The following is a 23,336-nucleotide window of genomic DNA, read 5'->3' as shown; positions in this document are numbered from 1 at the left end:
AGATGTGCCAAACACAGCATGAAAGGTCAATGCTGAAAGGGATGCTTTCAGTTTCAGCTTTTCCAGTTTGCCCCAGGGCTCAGTGGCAACACACTGAAAGTGACCATGGCGACATGAAAGCCATAGTACTTTATAAATAGAATTTGTCAATAAATATGAGGCTTTTAGGAGGCAATAGTAATTCATATCTGGCTCAGATTTTCCTTCTGATAGGCACTTTAATTCTGAAATTGCATGATATTTGGGAAGCGTTCTAGCCTCAGAGAGTTTGATAATTGAACAAGAACAGCAAAATGCCCCTGGTGATATCTGCAAAGAACTGACATTGAGTGCCTAGCAGGTAGCAGGGCCTCTTTAATGGTTTTTTGAATTCAACTAAAGGGATTTATCCTCAGGGAACCTGGGCATTGCTGCTTGGGTTGGATATGGCTAGGCTCTGAATAGCCTGAGACACCAGGTAATTTGAGGGAGCAAGCACTGTCATTAGTGATCAGCCCTGAAGCCAGACCACACTAGGCTCTAAATCCCAGCTCTAGCGCCTAATACCTTTATACCGTTGGGCAAGCTACTTAACTTCTCATTCCCTCATTCCAAAGTAAGGGTATTAAGTACTTCATAGGGTTTTGGTGAGTGTTAAAATGAATATTAAATAAGATAATATTTCTAAAGGGCTTCAGAGTAGTGCCTGGCACATTGCAAATGCTCAGTAACAGCTAGTTGTAATGTTAAATGGGATATCTGATGGAGTATCCAGTCGGTATTTAGTTTCATGTATCTGGCACTTGAAAAAGAGATAGTAATTAAAGATAAATTTTAGATTTTTTAGTTGTTTTAGTTCCCTGTGGCTGCTATTTAACTTGGGTTTAAAGACAACAGAAATTTACTCTCCCACAATTCTGGAGGCCACAAGCCTGAAATCAGTACCAATCAGCCAAAGTCATGGTGTCAGCAGGCCATGCTCCCTCTGAAGACTCTAGAGGAAAATCTATTCCTTGCCTCCTCCAGCTTCTAATGGCTGTAGCATTTCTTGTATTGTGACCTCATCATTTCAATTTCTTTTCCACATTATCTTTTTCTCTGCTACCTGTATGAAATCTCCATCTCCCTTTCTCTAACAATGACACTAATGATGGCATTTAAGGCCCATTTGGATAATCCAACATCATCTAGGATAATCTCTTCATCTCAAAACCACTGTCTTATTTACACCCACAGAGATCCTTTTTCCAAAAAAGTAATATCTAAAGGTTCCAGAAATTAGGATCTGATGTCTTCAGAGGCCATTATTCAGCTTACTATACTAGTTAATATATGATACTGTAAGACACAGGGGAAAATGAAATTACCAGAAGAAAAGAGTTTTAAATGTAGGTCCCTGGGAACCATAAACATTTAACAGGGAAGCAAAGAAAGAAAAGCCACTACAGGGAAGTGAGTGAGGAAAGAGGAGCAGTTAGAGAAGGAAACAGTTGAGGTATGGTTGGGGGGTAGGGGTAGAAACAATTCACTCATGGAGAGTTTGGAGAAGGAATCACTGGGTTTGACTATTAAAAAATATTCAGGAGGAGTTAATATGGCTCCATGGCAGCATGTAGACCCTTAGCTTGTCTCTTCCCTGAAATGCAGCTAGACCAGCACCAAACCATTTTGCACACCTAGGATTGATCTGAGGATTAACACCATAATCTGTATAACTTGAGCTATAGAACTCAGCATGAACGTGGTGTGGAGAAATGAACTGGGAGAGAGGAAAGCTGTGGAGGGTAGGGAGCCGTTTTTGTGGAGAAAGGATAGAGAACGGGGGAGAGTACAGTGCACCTGGAGAGTGTAGGAAAAACACTCCCCCAAAAGTAGTTGGAGAGAAAGAGAAAGAGGAAAACACGGGACAGAACAAGAAATCTGTTCACCAAAACCACTGATGGGAAGAAAGGATAGGGTTTCAATACCACCAGGATTCTATAAACAGTGGAGCACAGAGTCTGAAGTTCTGGAGCTCAGTGCCTGGTGGTGCTCTGGTGAGGAAGCAGGGTGAATCCCTAGTAACAAGCAGTGAGGTATTAGGGGTCCATGTGCCACAGGGGGGAAGTAGTTCCCCTGCTTGGAGAGCATATGGTAGAGGCCGTATGGCCTCCTCACAGGCAAAGGTCCTAGTGGACCCCCAAGAGCAGCCACATTTGCTGGTTTTGGGACAAAGATGCCAGAGTATGGTGAAACTTGGCACCATATGTGTATTGTGATTTGCCATAATCACTGAATCTCTGCCCCTGCATGATCTCATGAATGTTTTCTGGGGCAGGCTGGTATCCAGTCATTGCTCCGTGAGCCCCTCATGGAGTCGGTGTGTGTTCAGACCTCAGCGGTCTCTGAAGTGTGGGGTTTTGATACACAACCCCATTTGAGATAAAACTCTGGAAGGAGGTGCCACTTAGGAGGTGGATGACTTAGACACAAACAGGGTAGATGTGGGGAGTGGATAGAGGCCTGAGACAAAAGAGGGGTGCTTGATTGTGAGTTGGTGAGAATGCAGAGTTCCTGTGCCAGAGACTAGGGAGCTGGGTGAAGCCATTTCCACCTCTCCCGTGCACGTGCATCCACCCCAGTAAGCTAAGCAGCATCACTTAGTGAGGACTGGAGCCATTACACCAAGCCCTGCCCAACTGTGCCCTCCAAGCACATCCCCTAGAAGAACAGCACAAGTCCTTCCACCTGCTTATGGACTGTAGAGTGCTTCATAGTTTACGTTCTAGGGGAAATGATGTAATTTCATTTGGGTTTCATTCTGTTTGTTGGTTCATTTATTCATTTTTTTTCCTTAACTTTTTCTTTAAATTTTTTTCCTTTCTTTATCTTGGATACAGAGAGTGAAAATTTTATTTTTATTTTCTTCTTTTAAATTTTTATATTTTTAATTTATTTTGTTAAATTTTTTTATTTTTTACTTCATTTTCTATTTTTTAACTTTGTATTCTATTTCATTTTCATTTTATTCCTATATATGTTTTTTTAATTTTTAAAATTTTTTCTTACTTTTTTCTTTTCTTTGTTTTTCCCTATTTTCTCTATTTTCTCAAGCTTTCAACAATCAGACAAAACACACCTAGGATTTAACTTCCCTTATTTGATTTTTTTGTTTTGTTTTTAATTTTCTAATTTTAATTTTTTATTTTATTATTTTTTTCTTTCACCCCTAAAGAAAGAACAAGGAGAAATAAAAACCAGGGGCTTAATCAACATGGATATAAGATGTCTGAATTAGAATTTAGAACCATGATAAGAATACTAGCTGGGCTCAAAAAAAGTGTAGAATCTCTTACTTTGGAGATAAAAGAAGTAAAATCTAATCAGGATGAAATTTAAAATGCTATAACCAAGACACAATCTCGAATGGATGCCATGATGGCAAGAATGGACAAAGCATAGCAGTGAATCAGTGATATAGAAGACAAAATTATGGAGAATAATGAAGCAGAAAAAAGAGGGAAACAAAGGTAAAGGAACACAATATAAGACTTAAAGAGAACTCAGTGAGTTATTAAAAAGGAATAACATCTGAATCATAGGACCCAGAAGGTGAAGAGACAGAAAAGGGGGCAGAAGGTTTATGTGAGAAAATTATAGTGGTAAAATTTCCTAATCTGAGGAAGGACACAGACATCAAAATCCAAGAAGCACAAAGAACTCCCATTAGATTCTACAAAAACTGATAATCACCAAGGCATATCATAATCAAATTCACAAAATACACAGATAAGGAAAAAATTATGAAAGCACTTTGCAATGGGGAAAAAGTCCTTAACCTAAAAGGGAAAATAGATCAGGTTCACAGTAGACCTATCCAAAGAAATTTGGCAGGCCAGAAAGGAGAGGCAGGATATATTCAACATGCTGAAATGGAAAAATATACAGCAAAGAATTCTTTGTCCACCAAGGCTCTCATTCAAAATAGAAGGAGAGGTAAAGGGTTTCCCAGACAAACAAAAACTAAAGGAGTTTATGAACACTATACCAGCCCTGCAAGAAATTTGAAGGTGGATTCTTTGAGTGGAGAAAAGATGAAATAAAACAAAAAAGACCAAAAGTAACATAGACTTGTAAGGACCAGAGAACATCACCAGAAACACCAACTCTACAGGCATCACAATGGCACTAAAATCATACCTTTCAGTACTCCCTCTAAATGTCAATGGACTAAATGCTCCAGTCAAAAGACATCACATATCAGAATGGATGGCAAAACAAGATCCATCTATATGCTGCTCACAAAAGACCTATTTTAGACCTAAACACACCTGCAAAGTAAGGGAGTGGAGAACCATCTATCATACTAATGGTAATCAAAAGAAACCTGGAATGGCCATACTTATATCAGACAAACTATATTTTAAAATAAAGACTGTAACAAGAGATGAAGAAGGGCATTATATCATAATTAAGGGGTCTACCCACCAAGAAGATCTTGAAGATTTTGAAGAGGTTTGTAAATATTTATGCCTCCAACATGAAAGCACCCAAATATATAAATCAATCACAAACAAACTCATTGATAATAATACCACAGTAGTAGGGGACTTCAACACCCTACATACAGCAATGAACAGATCGTCTAAGCAGAAAATCAACTTGAAAACAATGGTTTTGAATGACACACTAGACCAGATGGACTTAACAGATACATGTGAAACATTTCATCCCTAAAGCAGCAGAATACACATTCTTCTTGAGTGCACCTGGCACATTCTCCAGAATAGATCACATACTGGGACACAAATCAGCCCTCAAGAAAATACAAGAAGATTTCAAATCACAATGCTATGACACTTGAAATTAACCACAAGAAAAAATTTGGAAAGACGATGAATACTTGGAGATTAAAGAACAGCCTAATAAAGAATGAATGGGTTAACCAAAAAATTAAAGAAGAAATTAAAAAGTACGTGGAAGCCAATGAAAATAAAAACACAACCATGCCAAACCTCTGGGATGTAGCAAAAGCGGTCATTAAGAGGAAAGTATATAGCAATCCAGGCCTACCTAAAGAAGGAAGGTCTCAAATATACAAGCTAACCTTACAACTAAAAGAGCTGGAAAAAGAACAGCAAATAAAACCCCAAATCAGCAGAATATGGGAAATAATAAAGATTATAGCAGAAACCAATAATATTGACATCAAAAAAATAGTAAAACAAATCAATAAGAGCAGGAGCCGTTTCTTTGCAAGAATTAACAAAATTGAAAAATCCCTAGCCAGACTGGTCAAAAAGAACAAAGAAGGGACCCAATAAATAAAATCACAAATGAAAAGGAGAAATCACAACCAACACTGAAGAAAAGTCAACAATAAGAGAATTCTGAGCAATTATATGCCAACAAACTGGGCAATCTGGAGGAAATGGACAAATTCCTAGAAACATACAAACTACCAAGACTGAAACAGGAAGAATTAGAAATTTTGAACAGATCCAAAACCAGTAAAGAAATTGAATTAGTAATTAAAAGTCTCCCCAAATACAGGAGTCCAGGGCCAGGTAGCTTTCCATGGGAATTCTACCAAACATTTAAAGAAGAGTTAACACCTATTCTTTTGAAGCTGTTCTAGAAAATAGAAATGGAAGGAAAACTTCCAAACTCATTATATAAGGCCAACATTACCTTGACTCCAAAAACAGACAAAGACCCCACTAAAAAGGAGAACTATAGACTGGTTTCCCTGATGAACTTAGATGCAAAAATTCTCAACAAGATATTAGCCAATTGGATCCAATAATACATTAAAATAATTACTCACCAAGATCAAGTGGGATTTATACCTGGGATGCAGGGCTGGTTCAATATCCACAAATCAATCTGTGATATATCACATTAATAAAAGAAAAGATAAGAACCACATGATCCTCTCAATAGGTTTAAGAAAACATTTGACAAATATAGCATCCTTTCTTGATAAAAACCCTCAAGAAAGTAGGGATAGAAAGATCATACGTCAAGATCATAAAAGCCATGTACTAAAGACCCACTGTTAATGTCATCCTCAGTGGGGGAAAACTGAGAGCTTTTCCTCTAAGGTCAGGAACATGACAAGTATGTCCAGTCTCACCACTGTTATTCAACATAGTGTTGGAAGTCCTAACCTCAGCAATCAGAAAACACAAAGAAATAAAAGCATCCAAATTGGCAAGGAGGAAGTAAAACTTTCACTCTTCACAGACGATGTGATACTCCATCTGGAAAACCCAAAAGATGCCACCACAAAACTGCTAGAATTGATCCATGAATTCAGCAAAGTCACAGGATATAAACTCAATGTACAGAAATTGGTTGCATTTCTATACACCAATAATGAATCAACAGAAAGAGAAATCGAAAAATTGATTCCATTTACAATAGCACCAAAAAACATAAAATACCTAGGAATAAACTTAACCAAAGAGGTGAAAAGTCTATACACTGAAAACTATAGAAAGCTTATGAAAGAAACTGAAGAAAACACAGCAAAAAAAAAAAAAAAAAAAAGGAAAAAATTCCATGCTCATGAATTTGAAAAAAAAAAAAAAAAAAAAAAAAAAAAAAAAAAGGAAAACATTCCATGCTCATGGATTGGAAGAACAAATATTGTTTAAAGTGTCAATACTACCCAAAGCAATATACATATTCAATGCAATCCCTATCAAAATAACACCAGCATTCTTCACAAAGCTAGAACAAGCAATCCTAAAATTTTTATGGAACTAAAAAAGACCCTGAATAGCCAAAGCAACCATAAAAAAGAGAACCAAATGTGGAGACATCACAGTTCTAGACTTCAAGCTGTATTACAAAGTTGTAATCATCAAGACAGTATGGTACTGGCACAAAAACAGACACACTGATCAATGGAACAGAATATAGAATCCAGAAATGAACCCATAAACATATGGCCAACTAATTTTTGACAAAGCAGGAAAGAATATCCAATGGAAAAAAGACAGTCTCTTCAGCAAATGTTGGGAAAACAGGACAGTGAAATGTAGAAGAATGAACCTGGGCCACTTTCTCACAACATACACAAAAATAAAATGGATGAAAGACCTAAATGTAAGACAGGAAGCCATCAAAATCCTCGAGGAGAAAACAGGCAACAACCTGTTTGACCTCAGCCACAGCAACTTATTTGACATGTCTCCAGATGCAAGGGAAACAAAAGCAAAAATTAACTATTGAGACCTCATCAAGATAAAAAGCTTCTGCACTGCAAAGAAAAAAATCAGCAAAACTAAAAGTCACCAGATAGAATGGGAGAAGATATTTGCAAATGGCATATCAGATAAAGGGTTGGTATCCAAAATCTAAAGAACTTACCAAACTTACACCGAAAACAATAAATATATCCAGTGTAGAAATGGGCAAAAGACATGAATAGACACTTCTCCAAAGAAGACATCCAAATGGCTAACTGACACATGAAGAAATGCTCAACATCATTCATCATTAGGGAAATACAAATCAAAACCACAATGATATCCTACCTCACACCGGTCAGAGTGCCTAAATTACAACTCAGGAAATGAGAGATGTTGATAAGGATGCAGTGAAAGGGGAAACATTTTGCACTGCTGGTGCAAGCAAACTGGTGCAGCCCCTCTGGAAAACAGTGTGGAGGTTCCTCAAAAAATTATAAAAAAATTATTCTACAACATATCAATAACACTACTAGGAATTTATCCAAAGAATATAGTAGTGCTGATTCAAATGGCACGTACACCCCAGTATTTATAGCAGCACTGTCAACAATAGCCAAAGTATGGGAAGAGCCCAAATGTCCATTGACTGATGAATGGATAAAGAAGATGTGGTATATATATACAATGGAATACTACTTGGCTATCAGAAAGAATGAAATCTTGCCCTTTGTAACAACATGGAAGGAACTGGAGGGTATTATGCTAAGTGAAATAAGTACGAGAAGGACAAATACCATATGATTTCACTCGTATGTGGAATTTAAAAAACAAAATAGATGAATATAGGGGGAGGAAAGCAAAAATAAGATAAAATCAGAGAGGGAGACAAACTGTTAAAAGACTCTTAAATACAGAGAACAAACTGAGGGTTCCTGGTGGGGTGTTGGATAGGGGAATGGGTTAAATAGGCAATGGACACTAAGGTGAGAACTTGTTGGGAGGTGCACTGGGTGTTATATGAAAGTGATGAATCACTAAATTCTGTTCCTGAAATCATTATTATACTATATGTTAACTAACTTGGACTTAAATTAAAAATTTTTTAAATGAAAAAAAATTCATAAATTTGGCCAAAGTGACTTTATTAGCATGTGGGAGAGAAAGCCAAACTGTAGTGGTTTAAGGATGGAATTACTTATCTCTGTGATATACTTTGTGTATAGGCATAGATGGAAAGGAAGATGGTGCAAACCGACATCTTGACAAACTGCTCTTCCACCTTACTCTCAGTGGTGTTTTCTTTGAATTCCTAACAACAAATGCTCATCAAAGGCCCTGAACTTGCCAAGGTGGACATGACCCATGATTAGAAAGGGAAGGCACTGCTTCCTTCCCATATAAATACGTTTGCTCTCCAGCTCAAGATGTTGATGACAGAGGCTTAATCATCCTCGTAATTGCTCGGCATACTCTCTCTCTAAGGTGTTAATGACTAGACTAGTCAAACAGTGATATTTTTAATCCATATACTCTTTTGCAATATCTTTAAGAAGACTCTAAATATTAAAATAGTTTGAATTTTTTCTAATATATGAACATTTAGTCATCTAGCAATTCTTATAGAGCACAATGTGCTAAGAATTGTACTGGGGATAATGTAAGATATATTACAAATAATATAAGATTACTACAGGGGCACCTGGATGGCTCAGTTGGTTAAGCATCTGACTTCGGCTCAGATCATGATCTCATGGTCAGTGAGTTCGAGCCCTGAATCAGGTTCTGTGCTGACAGCTCAGAGCCTGGAGCCTGCTTCAGATTCTGTGTTTCCCTCTCTCTCTGCTCCTTCCTCTCTCTCTCTCTCTCTCTCTCTCCGCCCAAAATGAATAAATGTTAAAAAAATATTTTTAAAAATAAGATTACTATAATATTAATGGTTAACATTCTAGTGCTTTGTATGTGACAGGAACTGGTTTAAATACTTTATATAGCAACATATTTCAAAATCTGATGAGAAATGAAACACTAGTATGATATTAGTATTATTTCCCTATTTTACGGTAAAGGAGACTAAGGACAAAGATAAGGAAAAGTCACATGGCTAGGAAGTATGAAATGTGAGGCCTATTTTCTGAACTAGGACATACATTTTTTTTTTCAGCATCTGCAGGAAAACATCTCTAACACACTTATTGGGGGGAGAAGTGTACAAATAAGCATTATTTCAAGGTGATATAACAAAAATCAAATTTTGACTTCATAATACTTAAAATCCTATCTACTGTTCATTTTCTTATTTATTGATACCCACTATGTATTAGGCAATGTTGTAGAAACTGAAATTTCAAGAATGGGCTAAAGCCCCTGTAATCATGTTCAAGTGAACTGTCTCTATCTTTCATTTTCATGCAGTAATCAACACTATCACTATAGTCCTAGAGCTGAGTGAGATGAAGCCAGTTTTCCCCTATCTGCATATGAGAGAACAGCATAGACTCATTAGAAGAAGAATTACATTTTATGGTAGAAATATATCACAGAAGTGGGGGGGGGAGGGTAGGGAGAAAGGCGATGAAAAAAAAAAGGTATAAGAGGAGAGAAAGAAGGAAAGGAAGAAAAATCATATATGGAGAATGTTTTCTTGCAGCTCACTGACCTTTCAAGCATCTAAACCAATAATCCAGATTCATAGAGGCACTATCTTCATAATATTGAACAGCTCGTTAGACATTTTTGGATCTGTTTCTTGAGGATTATATTAGCTGACATTTAAGATCATTTTCAGTCCACTTACTGTGACTCTAAGTTACAAATATTAGGATTTAGAAGAAGCCATAGAGCTCTTCATGTCCCACTTCCCACCTACTTATAGGAAGGAATCTAGAGAAATTTCAAAACCTCAAGTAATCAGAATAAGATAGCCCACTCTGGGCCTCTATAACAGTGAAAATGGATCCTCAGAACTTTGGGACCTTCTCTCTCTCACCCTGTGACACCCCCTTCCCACCAGAATTTATCATTAAAACTCATTTGCCTTTTATCTCCAAACAGAACTCATCTCTCATCTCCAGGTATGGCTGCCTGATAAAATATAGCACGCTTGGTGGACTTTAAGTGGACTCGTGTATTTTTATTTGCTGAGTATGGCACCGTAGCCAGGGTCTCTCAGTGACTTAGGAGAAAAGGCACCATATCCAGGAAGACTTCCCTGATTACCCAGCCTATGTTGAATTGCCATTTCACCTCCTTCAGCAGTCCCTGTCTTACTCATGTGTTAATTTTCTCCATAGTATTTATAATCATCTGAAATGTGATACATTTTATCAGATTGCATTTGGGTTTATTTTTCCTCTGTTCTCCCCTTCTCCCATGAAGATGAATATCCTATAAAACTATGGATATTTATCTACTTTGTTTATGCTATCCAGTGTCTTCAGTAATGCCTCACACAGAAGATATCTGCCAGTGAATTTATGAATTGTCTATTCATTTGTTGTCAAAAATGATATTGCCGTTATAATAAATATCATAGGTAAACTGAATAATAATAACTAATATACAAATAGCTGGTATTTACTGAGCATATAATATCTACCAGGCAGAATACTAAATAGTTTATGTGGATTAATTCACTTAATGCTCACAAAAATCCAATGAGATAGGAACTGTTATTCCCATGTTACAACTGAGTGAACTGGTAATAAGAAAAAAACAAAAATAGCAATTTGTCCCAGGTCACATAGGATAGCATTTGAGATTCAAACCCAGAATCTTGACTCTAGATTCTTGATTTCTTTGCCTGAGTCCTTTCCTCAAAAAGAATGCTTTTACTTAGGGATACTAAAAATACTAAAAACAAAAACAAACAAAAAACGAAAAACAAAACACCCAACCAAAAAACAGACTTAAATGGTTGCTTAAACTATTAAGCGCTCTTGAATGAATAAATTACTGCTGCAGGCCAAAGAATTTTATTTAATGGATTCCTGTATGTGAAGTTACCTGACTATGGACAAATTAAGACATTCTTCTATAACAGACAGACTAATCATGTTAATAGAGCACTAGATTAGAGAGGAAGATGAGGGAGAAAGGTCATAGCTGCTCATCCTTTTTTTCCTCACTTTGAAACTAAGAATCTTGGGTCCAGTGGGCACTAATATATAACTGGCCAAGATATCACATATATATTTAGGATGTTTCTTAGGACTTCAAAGATGGTAAAGAGATATGTAGGTAAGAGCTGAAACCACTCTACATTCTAGAATAAAAACTATTTTCATTTTACTAACAATTAACTTGAACACAAATATATATAACTCTGGGTAGGTTCTGATTTAAATTTTTAGTTCCTCCTCACTAAGGAACAGGCTATACTCTATACCACTGACACAAAGGGAATCCCCTCTATCTTATCCATTCAGAAAGCCCTTTCTTCTGTGTTGACTGTTTTTTTTTTTATTTTTTTTTTATTTTTTAATAGTTTATTGTCAAATTAGTTTCCACATAACACTCAGTGCTCATCCCCACAAGTGTCCTCCTCCATGCCCATCCCTGTGTTGACTGTTTTTAACTCACACTGCTCTGTGCTGGGTTCCTTTTGTATCAAGATACTTACTGTCATTTTCACATTATTCTCAACCTCTACTAAAATTTTCCAAGTTTATGCTAAGGACTTCCTATTATTTGGTTTGAACACCAGTACGTTGTACCAGTACCAGGACCCCAGTAACAATGGATGGAAAGCTGTAACCTAGGGTTGTTATTGGTTAACTACTATTTGCTCTTTTATGAACAGTGCTTTGCTTGGCCTTCTTCAAAAAATCTAGCCCAAAGATCAGCAATCTATAGCTAGCAGGCAAACTCCAGCCAACAACCTGTTTTTGTACAGTTTCAGTACCTACAAGCATTTTTAAAGGAAAGCATTTGCAATCAGTTGGAAGATAGGGAACACTAACGTTGAACCTCAATTAAGTAAAATTTTCTACAGAAATAAAAATCCATTCATGGATAGACTTGTATTACAAAAATTTGTACTTAATTATTATTATAGTTTAAATGTCATCAATAAAAATTGTGGAAACTTTTCTTCTATTTGATATGTAAGTACCTACGTATTGTACTCAATTTGGCCTTTTAGCCCACAAAACCTAAAATATTCACTATCAGGTCTTTTACAGAAAAAGTTTACTAATCCCTGATCTAATGTTTAGGCAGTAAGATTCAAAAAAGGCCAATTGGTAATTTTTTTTTAAAGGGAGTAATACTCTTCCACAAATTCTAACTTTATATTTAATTTCAATACACTATTTTGTTGTGTCATTTTTAACATTCATAGTTATTTGTCACACACAGGCGTTGGTTTTTTATGGGGGGGAGGTCGTTACTATTTTTCATGTTCAAAGGATGCTCACATTTCTAGCCTGTCCATATTGTCACAATTGACTAATTATTATTAAAGCATTCCTTTGGGCACCTTATTTTGGTGGATGCCAAATTATGTGCAGTGCACTATTAAAAGATAATTTAGATCATCTAAATATATACCCCTATAAATCTAAAAAGGCTTTTTGTTTGGGGTCATTTCTTGCAATTAACAAAAATGTTAATGATTTTTCCCCTAATTGACTACCATCTGTTTCAGAAATAAAAAAGAAAAAGAAAAATTAAACAAAAAGAACTTGCTAAAGAAAACTTGCATAAATATCTACTTATAAACTAAGGAATCCCTTTAGTTGATCCCAAGAAAAGTATAGAGCATCATTCATGGAACTATAAAGACAAAGTTGTCATTTGCTCCATAAAGCTCTCTCCCTTTTTTCCCTTGGTAGATATTGAGTCAAAAAGGGGGAGAGGAACACGTAGGAGTGGACATATCCCCAAAACTATATAAAAGCCATCTTTGGATTTAAGCAAGCCAGGATTATGGAGCAAATAAATTCAGCATGGACTTGGAGCTGTTTATTCATCACTTACCTAATCTACTCAGCACGCTTTTAGTGAGAGATCATTATGAGTACTAAGCAACTATTTCTGCTTCAGTTGAAATTATAGTTAATTTAATCCTATTCTGCCACTGTTAAACCTGGGAGAAACTAAAGTTCTGGTGAATATGTTAGCTCTTTCACTTTGTTTACCTATATTGCCTTCACCTTTTAAAATTACCAATATTCATTGCCCCTTGGATACCAAAGATTTGTAGTACAGCCCTGCCATTCCTGCCTTAGCTTCTGAGAAGTCAGAATCTACTCCTCAAGACACCATCACATCCTTCGCTGTGGCTCACATCTCCAAGCCATTCCCCACAGTACCCCAAACCAAGATTTCCCTTTTACTGCCATATTTTGCCTCTTTCCCATCTCATTCCTTCAGGATCAGTTGATTTTAAATAGCAACTACCACTTTATAAAGCATACCCACTTCTCAGACTTCTAAATGAGAATAATAAACTAACATTGATCAGTTCTGGCACTTGTTCTTTTCTATACATTTTCCCTGAGTTAATTCATTTCCCTCTCACTGTAACCTTATGAGGTGAGCACTCCTATCATTTTGCATTTTAAAGATGAGGAAGCAGGCAAACAAAAAATGTAAATAATTTGCCCAAGGCTGTCTGCTGAGAAGTGGAAGGGCCAGTATACAAAGCCAGCTGGACAGAGTGGTAGCTTCTACTTTGTCCATTGTCTCTAACAAGTAGATTGTGCATAGATTTTAAGAGGTGATCAGCCAGTGGTAATCTTCCAAGTTTGTCCTCACCGCAAACAGAGACTACTCTGAGGAGGGGAATAATTTTGAACTAAGCATGAGGGGATAGGCAGTCTTGCTTTGTAGGGAAAGACACTTAGTAAAAAGACATCCTACACTGTCCAGTGTTGAATCTGGAGGCCTTAAAGGAAAAGTTCCATTCATAAAAGAGGCCCATTTCTAATGTTTTTTTTTTTTTTAATTTTTAATTTTTTATTTCTAAGAGAGAGAGAGAAACAGTGTGAGCAGGGGAGGGTCAGAGAGAGAGAAACAATCTGAAACAGGCTCCAGGCTCTGAGCTAGCTGTCAGCACAGAGCCCGACACGGGGCTCACACCCACGAACCGTGAGGTCATGAGCTGAGCCAAAGTTGGACGCTTAACCGACTGAACCACCCAGGCACCCCAAAAGAGGCCCATTTCTTGAAAAGTTAGAAATGAGTAGTCTTTTAGACATTGGTGCCCTGGCTTGGCTTACCTGATTCCTGTGCTTAATCTACTGGGACTCAACCTGGGTTGTTGTTTGTTTGTTTGTTTGCTTCCACAGCAGTAAAAGGATAATCCAAGACCAGGTTGTGGCCAGGTTGAAGAGTTATCAGGTTCAGCCAGGACTTGACACTCACCCACTCAGAGGCCAAATCCTTCAGAGAAATCCATTTGTCACATAAGGACAAAAAGGTCAGAGCCAGTTGACTAATTATCCAGGGTTTTCTGAGCTACAAAACCCTTCAAATGTGGGATATCATATCAGACTAGGCTACTGAGAAGTAATACATGAGTAAAACTGCCAGAATAAGTTTTGGTGTTCACTTTTGTGTATGTATCTATCCTCCAGAAGCTTTGTTGAATGTGTCCAAAGAAGCCTTCACTTGTGAACTCCTACTAAATAAATGACCATAAATGAATTGTAAGAAGAGCTTCCACAGCATTCCTAAGCTTTCTGGAATCCCCTTCCCACTCCCTCCCCTGGGCTCTGGCGCTGACAGGCTTAGATTCTCAAAGAACAGAAATAATGTGACCCCTCCCTTAGACAAAATGAGTAGTAGTAGCTTCAGGTGCCCGAAATGACAAAAATGTATACCCCACAGCAGTGTAACAAGGGTAGAGATGGGATGAATTCAGTTATTATCACCAGATACTAATCTTTCTTGCCTATTTAGCAAGAGAGTTGTAACTTAAGGGCTGGTGTTTTAGGTTTTGACCTTTTACACTTAATTCTTTACTACTTAACCCTCTTGCTTTTGACTAATATTTGATGTTTTACTTGAATAAGCTAGGTGGCAAGATACTAGAGTGTTTCACAGAAAGGTTTGACTGTTTGTATGTTTTGTTTTTCTATTTACAAATAGCAGTCTCCATATATAAAGCAATTTAGGAGATTATTTGATACAGATTTTTGAGGACATCAGAGACGGCAAGAACCTTTTAGAAATCCCAGATATTCTATGAAAATGTGCTTTATGTCCCATTGCACAAGACAGAATCCACCATGCTGCCCAAAGCCACATCTTCTACACTCCACTATAGGATGGAGCTGGACTTCTCTGATGACTGGACTAAGGACAGATAGGGAGACTGTTGAGAGGGTAATGAATGCTGGGTCAGGCTTATAGGCATGCAAGGAATGTAGAGGAGCCATGATTTCAGAGCTCTTTGGAAGTCCTTGTTTCCTTCCTTTATAACTTCCTTCCTTCCTTCTTCTCCCTCTACTCTTACTATTTGTTATTGTGGAAAGAGTAAATACTTTGAAATTTGGGTCAAAAATCCTGACTTTACCATTTCCATTTGCTAAGATCTTTCTCATATGTAAAATTGTAATGATACTTACCTCACAGGTTAATTGTGAGGATTATATACAACATTGGGAAGTTGAGAATAGCCTGATGCTAAGTAAACCCTCAACAACTAAAGCCACTAAAGCTTTCATGTGTTCAGATTATGCTGGAAACCCCTTTAATTTTGAAGAGAAACCTTTTGATTAAAGATAAAAAGTGATAAAAATCACATCGTATATTACTATAGTCCATAGCAGATTTTGATGAGAGTGGAGCTAAGCTCAACTGGTCTTTAAGATTTCCAACAGGAAGGCCTTTAGGTGGTGAATCTAGATGCTACACTATATGCTTTAAATTTGACCAGATTTCTTAAGATAATTCAGTTGTAATGGGAAGACAGTTCAATAAGGTTAGATCAAACTAGGGTTTTCTCCTTTGTTTTTCCATCTACATTTTATTTATTTTTTTTTAATAGTTTATTGTCAAATTAGTTTCCACATAACACTCAGTGCTCATCCCCACAAGTGTCCTCCTCCATGCCCATCCCCCCCTCCCCCCACATCCATCAGTCCTCAGTTTTTGTCAGCATTCAAGAGTCTCTCATGGTTTGCTTCTCTCCCTTTCCCCCACCATTTCCGCCCTTCTTCTCCCCCTTGTTCCTCCGTCAAGTTCCTCCTAATCCTCCTATACGTGCAAACATATGGTATTTGTCCTTCTCTGCCTGACTTATTTCGCTCAGCATAACACCCTCAAGGTCCATCCATGTTGCTACACATGGCCAGATTTCATTGTTTCTCATTGCCATGTAGTATTCCATGGTATAGATAAACCACATCTTCTTGATCCATTCATCTGTTGATGGACACTTAGGCTCTTTCCATGTTTTAGCTATTGTGGAGAGTGCTGCTATGAACATTGGGGTACATGTGCTCCTATGCCTCAGCATTTCTGTATCCCTTGGGTAAATTCCTAGCAGTGCTATTGCTGGGTCATACGGGAGTTCTATTGTTAGTTTCCTGAGGAACCTCCACACTGTTTTCCAGAGGGGCTGTACCCGTTTACATTCCCACCAACAGTGTAGGAGGGTGCCCGTTTCTCCACATCCTCGCCAGCATCTAGAGTTCTCTGATTTGCTCATTTTAGCCACTCTGACTGGCGTGAGGTGGTATCTCAGTGTGGTTTTGATTTGTATTTCCCTGATGAGGAGGGATGCTGAACATCGTTTCATGTGGCTGTTGGCCATCTGGATGTCCTCTTTGGAGAAGTGTCTGTTCATATCTTCTGCCCATTTTTTTCACTGCGTTTCACTGCAGCGTTGGTGTAGTTTGATGAGTTCCTTATATATTCTGGATATTAACCCTTTANTTAAAAGCTTCTGCACAGCCAAGGAAACAACCCAGAAAATTAATAGGCAACCAACGGAATGGGAAAAGATAGTTGCAAATGACATATCAGATAAAGGGTTAATATCCAGAATCTATAAGGAACTCATCAAACTACACGCCCGAAACACAAACAACCCAGTGAAGAAATGGGCAGAAGATATGAACATCTACATTTTAAAGAGATTGTGAGGATTACATATTAATGTTGCATTTTAAGATATATTATTATTTTTAAAGATTTATGTAATCTCATTAATAAACAATAAATGACCAGAAAAGAAATAGAAGGAATAAAATGTGAAGGTGATAAATAGTGCCAACGTTTATTGAGCTCTTATCCTTGCCAAACCCAGTTCTAAGGGTTTTTTATGTGAATCCATTCTATCGCACAACATTATGATGTTAGATACCCTTATTGTTTACATTATACAGGCAAAGAAACTGACTAACCCAAGGTCGTAAATCTAATAAAGCATTCTGGCTCCAGAGCATATACTCTTATAACGACATACATGCCTAGTCTTCAGTTCCAAGTTATTAACTAATCAAACAGATAGAATAGTTATCCCAGGAACATTTTATTTAACTTAAAAGTTATCAAACCTTAGATTTAGGTAAACAACAGACCTTAGATTTATGTCTATAGTGCATAATGTGAAAAGGGGAGTTGTTAATTGTCTTGTTTACTCATAATCATATAGTTTTAGAGCTCAAAAATACAGGGCCCATATAGACAACTTCCTAATTTTACTGATAGAGAAATTAAGACTCTTGACTACAAATATATAGCTAATTAGTAGCAGATCTGGTACTAAAATTTAGGCTTCCTAACTTCCTGTTTTCCAGGTTAGGGCTCTTCTGCTCTGTTCTACTGTAATTATTATTTTTTTAGTATATTTATTTTTGAGAGAGAGCAAGAGAGCAAGTGAGTGTGGGGGAGGGGCAGGGAGAGAGGGAGAGAAAGAATCTCAAGCAGACTCAGCACTCTCAGTGCAGAGCCCAACTGGAGCTTAAAATCATGAACCATGATATCAGGTCTCTGATCTGACCCAGGGCTCAAACTCAAGAACTGTGAGATCATGACTTGAACTGAAATCAAAAGTTAGATGCTTAACTGACTGAACAACCCAGGTGTCCCTGTATTATTTTATTTTATTTTTGTATCCTTTTACCAACCTTTCCCTATTTCTCTAGTCTTGCCCCCAGCAACTAGCAACCAATTTTCTACTCTATATGAGTTTGATTTTTTTTTTTAGATTCCACACATAAGTGATATACAATATTTATATTATCTTTCTCTTTCTGGCTTTCTTCATTTAGCATAATGCTGTCAGGATCCATCCATGTTATAACAAATGGCAGGATTTGCTTCTTTCTCATGGCTGAATAATATTCCATTATGTGTATATACCATATCTTTTTTATCTATTTATTTATTGATGGACACTTAGGTTGTTTGTATATATTGCCTACTGTGAATAATGCTGCAGTAAACATGGGAATGCAGATATCTCTTCAAGATAGTAATTTAAAAAAAGAAAACTAGTGATTTCATCTTCTTTGAGTATATACCCAGAAGTGGGATTGTGGGACCATGTGATAGTCTATTTTCGATTTTTTGAAGAACCTCCATACTGTTTTCTGTAGTGGCTATACCAATTACATTCCCATCAAGAATACACAAGGGTTCTCTTTTCTCTACATCCTCACTAATGCTTGTTATCTCTTGTCTTTTTGATGATAGCCATTCTGAGGTGTGAGGTGATATCTTATTGTGGTTTTGATTTTCATTTCCCTGATGATTAGCGTTGAGCACCTTTTCATGTACCTCTTGAGCATTTGTATGTCTTCTTAGAAAAATGGCTATTTAGATTCTCTGCCTATTTTTTGGTCAGATTGTTAGTGTTTTTGCAATTGGCTTTATGACTTCCTTCTTTATGTGTTTTAGATGTTAATCCAGGATCATATAAAGATTTACAAATATTTTCTCTCATTCTTTAGGCTGCCTTTTCATTTTGTTGATGGTTCATTTCCTGTGGAAGAAGCCTTTTAATTTGATGGAGCTCCACTTACTGATTTTTGCTTTTGGTATCAAATCCAAAAAATCATTCCCAAGACCAGCATCAAGTAACTTACTATTTTTCTTCTAGGAATTATATGGTTTCAGGTCTAAAATTTAAGTCTTTAATTCATTTTGAGTTTGTTTCTGTGTATGGTATGGGTTAGTGGTCCAGTTTCATTCTTTTGCATGTAACTGTCCAGTTTTCCCAACACCATTTATTAAAGAGACTGTCCTTTCTGGATTATATATTCTTGGCTCCTTGGTCAGACGTTAATAGACTATATATGCATAGGCTTATTTCTGGGCTTTCTGTTCTGTTCCATTGATCTATGTGTCTGTTTTTATGCCAATATCATACATACTGTTTTGATTATGATAACTTTGTAATATGGTTTGAAATCAGGAAGTGTTATGCCTCAAGATTTGTGGTTCTTTCCAAGATTGCTTTGGCTATTTGGGGACTTGTGATTCCACACAAATTTTATTTTTTCTATTTCTGTGGAAAATAGCATTGGAATTTTGATACGGAGTGCATTGACTCTATAGATTGCTCTGGGTATTATGCACATTTTAACAATATTAATTCTTCCAGTCCTTGAACATAGAATATTTTCCATTTATTTGTATCTACTTCAATTTCTTTTATCAATATTTTATAGTTTTTAGTGATCAAAATTTTCACCTTTTTTGTTAAATTTATCCTAGATATTTTCTTCTTTTTGATGCAATTGTGAATCAGATTGTTTTCTTAATTCATCTTTTTGATCATTCCTTATTTCTGTATAGAAATGAAACAGATTTTTGTATATTGATTTTTTTTATCCTGAAACATTACTAAATTTGTGTATTAGTTCTAACAGTTTTTTGATGGAGTCTTTAGAGTTTTCTGTATATATTATGTGCAAAGAGAGACAGTTTTACCAATTTGGATGACTTTTATATATTTTTTATGCAGATTTGCTCTGGCTAGGGTTCCCAGTACTATGTTGAATGAAGGTGGCGAGAGTGGGCATTCTTGTATTGTTCCTGATCTATAGGAAAAGCTTTCAGGTTTTCACCATTGAGTATGATGTTAGCTGTGAGCTTGTCATATATGGCTTTTATTTTGTGGACGTTATGTTACGTCTATACCATTTGTTGATATTATAGTGTTCTTGTAATAACAACAGTGAGGATTCACTATGTGTTGTGTTAAGCCATTGATTTATAATTTGCTATTTAATCTTCCCCAAAATCTTGTTAGATATTTTCACATTTGTTTCATAGGTAAGGAACTTATATGGTCTATGTATGTATGATCCAAAGCTCATACTATTAACCTTTACTTTAATAGAATAGTATTTTATAAATCAGATTTATTACTTAATTTAAATAAACTGAGACCTAAAAGATTCCAGTTTAGTTTTCTTCCAGGTTATTTGATATAGCTCTGTCTTCAAGTCACTGAGTAGTAGTCCATCTCTCTATAAGACTAAATTGAGAACATTAGTAAATTATGCTACTTGTTGGTCTTTCTTGTTTACATAAGAAAAAAGAATCAGCAGAATGTTCCACATGCTAAAGCGCTTTTCTTCTAAGTGAAAATCCTTTTGTAAGTGAAAATCCTTTTGAAAGGTACTAGAAGTTATTTTTAGTTTCATGATTCATTTTAAGAGCCTTTGTTATTTAGAAAGCAAATGTTAGGAGCAGAGCTGCATGTCTTCAGTGTGTGCAATAAAGTCCAGCTGGTATCTGTGTGCTTTTCAAACACATGAATCTGACCGCCATTCTGGAGGAAGTGGGAAATTTTGCACTGTATTCTTGTTTCTGCATAAAGAGGATAAAATGGCAGTCGAAATTAGGAAGCAGTGCAGAATACTGAAAATTTTTGCAAATAATGCAGGTTTATCTGTTTCTGCTTTTGCTTCTGTATATTGTTCTTGTTGTTTTGTATTTTCTTCACTCCAACTGCCCAGTTCAATTAACTGGTCATCAAATGATCTACTAATGAGGCATATCAAAAGGTGCGATAATACAATGAAACCTAATGGATTTACATACTGATATTTATTGATGTTAAATGTAAACTAAAATTAAATAATTGTTCATTAATAAATAAATAAATAAATTATAAGTGAAAATAATTGTATTAATAAATTAATATCAAAGTGCAAATCATCTGGGCAACCAAAACTCTAAAGAGGTACAAAAGAAACAATGCAAGCTGAACATTTAAACTAACTACATTGACAAAGTCTATTCAGATTTAAGAAAAAAACACACACATAAAAATCAACATTTGCTTATTTCCAAAACTCAACATTGGAGCCCTCAGGACTAATTACATTTGTTTGACCAAAGTCAAAGGTTGATCTAATCTTCATGACATTTATACTTTGGGTGCAGCTTCACCATTCCACAGAACCCTCTAAATAGCGAATGTAAATTAGTCACATTAAATTATATCTTATATAATAATTTTATGCTCATTAAAAATCATCCATTATCCTCAAGCCAAAACTTATCACACATCTTCATGTCTACATTGTATAAACTATTAATTGATGTTCAAAGGGCTTAGCTTAAATGAAGAAAAATTTAAGTACATTTGGAAAAAGGAAAGACTTTTTCCTAGTCAGTTTTGAACATGTATGTTTTAGAAATTAGGAACATATTTCTAATAACTGTAACAAACTAAAAAAAAACAAAAACTAGAAGTAAATATTCTTTGTTGTGTGATTCAACTCTGTGACCAGCAGACTGGATTTGTGATTGTTTCCTTAGCATGTGGACAACTTTTTTAAGACTTAAATGACAGTTCATATTTTAAATTACATTTTCCCTTATTAATGGCTATTTGCTTACCTAAAAGATTTGAAGTTCTCTTTAGAAGAATTCTAATCTATTTCAAGCCCAGCACTTTATTTAAATCTCAGGAATGGCTCTTTAAATCTGAAGGAGATTTCATAACTCAGTCTATGCTGGTAACAAGTCATGGAAGATTGTATTTTCTCAGAATGCTGCAAAAGTAGTCCCTATTCCCCACATTCTACTATAGTGTGGACCTCCTCTTGAATCTCTGCTAGTTTATGATTTCCTGGTAACTAACAGAATGCAGAATGCAGCAAAAGTGATGCATGTTATTTCCAAAGCAAAGTAAAAAAAACAAAAACAAAAAAAACACAAAAACCAATGTAACTTGTGCCTTCCACACTGGAAAGCTAGCTTTTGGAGCCTTCAGTTGCCATACAGAAATTTCAGCTATCCTGAGACCAACACACTGGGAGGAAGCCCTAGCAACATCAAAAGACCACATGTAGGCACTACAGTCAGTTGCCCAGCTGAAATGCCAGTTAATAGCCAGCATCAACCACCAGATGCATAAGCACAGAGCATCATGAAATCAATGATGTCCAACAGGAATATAATATGAACTACACATATAATTTAAAATGTTCTTTTAGCCACATTAAAAAAATTAAAAAGTAGGTGCCTGAGTGGCTCAGTCAGTTAAGTCTGACTTCGGCTCAGGTCATGATCTCATGGTTTGTGAGTTCAGGCTCCGAGTTGGGCTCTGTGCTGACGGCTCAGAGCCTGGAGCCTGCTTCAGATCCTGTTGTCTCCCTCTTTCTCTGCCCCTCTCCCGCTCAAGCTCTGTCTCTCAAAAATGAATAAACGTTTAAAAAAAATTTTTTTAATTAAAAGGAAACACAAGTGAAATTAATGTTAATATATTTTATTTCACCCAATATATCCAAATATTATTTCAACATATAATCAATATACAAAATATTAATGATAGTTTAAATTCTTTTTTTCATAATAAGTCTTTTTTCCTTTTTTCAAAGGAAACTGTGTGTGTGTGTGTGTGTGTGTGTGTGTGTTTCACTTAGAGCACAACTCAGTGAGGTTAGATATATTTCATGTGCTCAGTAACCATCTGTGATTACTGCCTACTGTATTGGACAGCATAGCGCTGGATGATTCCAGCCTCCTGTCAGCATGTTTCCCTGACCTCCTGTCAGCCATGAAGTCTTTCCACCTGAGCACTAGATAATGTAGGGGCCTCTCCATAGCCCTAACTCACAAAATACATATTTTGAGGTGCTAAGTTTTGAGACAATTTTGTAAGCACTGAGAGTAGAACATAGGTACCACTAAAAAATGTAGGTTATGAGAACAGATGTGTTTTTGCTGTCTATTCAACTGTATTTTAGAGGAAGGTTAAACCATAGA

General features: G+C 36.3%; 1 long non-coding RNA gene across 1 annotated transcript in view; it reads left to right on the top strand.

Annotated features, from left to right (window-relative positions):
• The window catches only part of LOC144220190 (uncharacterized), a 37,431-nt gene extending 17,876 nt beyond the window's left edge, over window positions 1-19,555 (top strand). Inside the window, exon 3 of the long non-coding RNA XR_013331653.1 lies at window positions 19,061-19,555. This is a non-coding gene — a long non-coding RNA (uncharacterized LOC144220190). The remainder of the gene's footprint in view (window positions 1-19,060) is intronic.
• The last annotated feature ends 3,781 nt before the right edge of the window (window positions 19,556-23,336 follow it).

Source organism: Crocuta crocuta, unplaced genomic scaffold (genome assembly GCF_008692635.1).
Source record: "Crocuta crocuta isolate KB4526 unplaced genomic scaffold, BGI_CrCroc_1.0 scaffold9, whole genome shotgun sequence".
Taxonomy (NCBI): Eukaryota; Metazoa; Chordata; class Mammalia; order Carnivora; family Hyaenidae; genus Crocuta; species Crocuta crocuta.
The sequence above is the reverse complement of the archived record's forward strand: the minus strand, read 5'-3'. Positions and strand labels throughout refer to the sequence as shown.